This window comes from Cystoisospora suis (genome assembly GCF_002600585.1).
Source record: "Cystoisospora suis strain Wien I chromosome Unknown contig_791, whole genome shotgun sequence".
NCBI lineage: Eukaryota > Apicomplexa > Conoidasida > Eucoccidiorida > Sarcocystidae > Cystoisospora > Cystoisospora suis.
Window position 1 is genome coordinate 8,243 of NW_027153592.1, and position 534 is coordinate 8,776.

At 45.9% G+C, this 534-nt stretch overlaps 1 protein-coding gene across 1 annotated transcript in view; it reads right to left on the minus strand.

The window, feature by feature from the left end:
* The window catches only part of CSUI_001912 (uncharacterized protein), a gene marked incomplete at its 3' end in the record, with an annotated part of 8,763 nt that extends 8,240 nt beyond the window's left edge, over positions 1 to 523 (minus strand). The window contains exon 1 of the mRNA XM_068062115.1: positions 1 to 523. This exon is cut by the window's left edge and continues 1,684 nt beyond it.
* Between the last annotated feature and the right edge of the window lie 11 nt (positions 524 to 534).

Below are 534 nucleotides of genomic sequence, written 5' to 3' on the forward strand. Positions count from 1 at the left end.
ATGAAGAAAAGACGAGGAAAGAAGTTAGAAAAGAAATTCATTATTAGTTCAGGCAGCACCTCCTGCATCACCGAGAACATCATCCATCCATCCCCATGCAGCGGCAGCAGCAGTCGTAGTAGGAGCTCCTCCTATGCTTACACTCCTGCTGCTTGGGCGAAGTGAATCTGGAGAGAAGAAAACATCGTGACTCTTAAGAAATCTTCTTCCTCCTTCATCTCTTTAGAGACGAGAGAGAGCTGGCGAAGCTAGGAATTAAGAGGAAGGCCTGACAAGATTTGTTCATATGACGACCATCATCGGAAAACATATCGAAGACAACCAACCTAGAGGAAAGAGGGGGAATGAAGGTGTGATGCAGTGAAAGGCATCACACAACAGAGAGAAGTCTCTTTCGTTCTCCTAAGAGGAAGAGAAAGAAAGGTCTGAGAGGTTCTCTCTCTCGGAGAAATGGCCGGGAAAGAAAAAAAGAAACACGGGTAGGGAATGCAACTCAACTTTTTCTTCCTGCCTCCAAGCAAGCAAGCATCATCC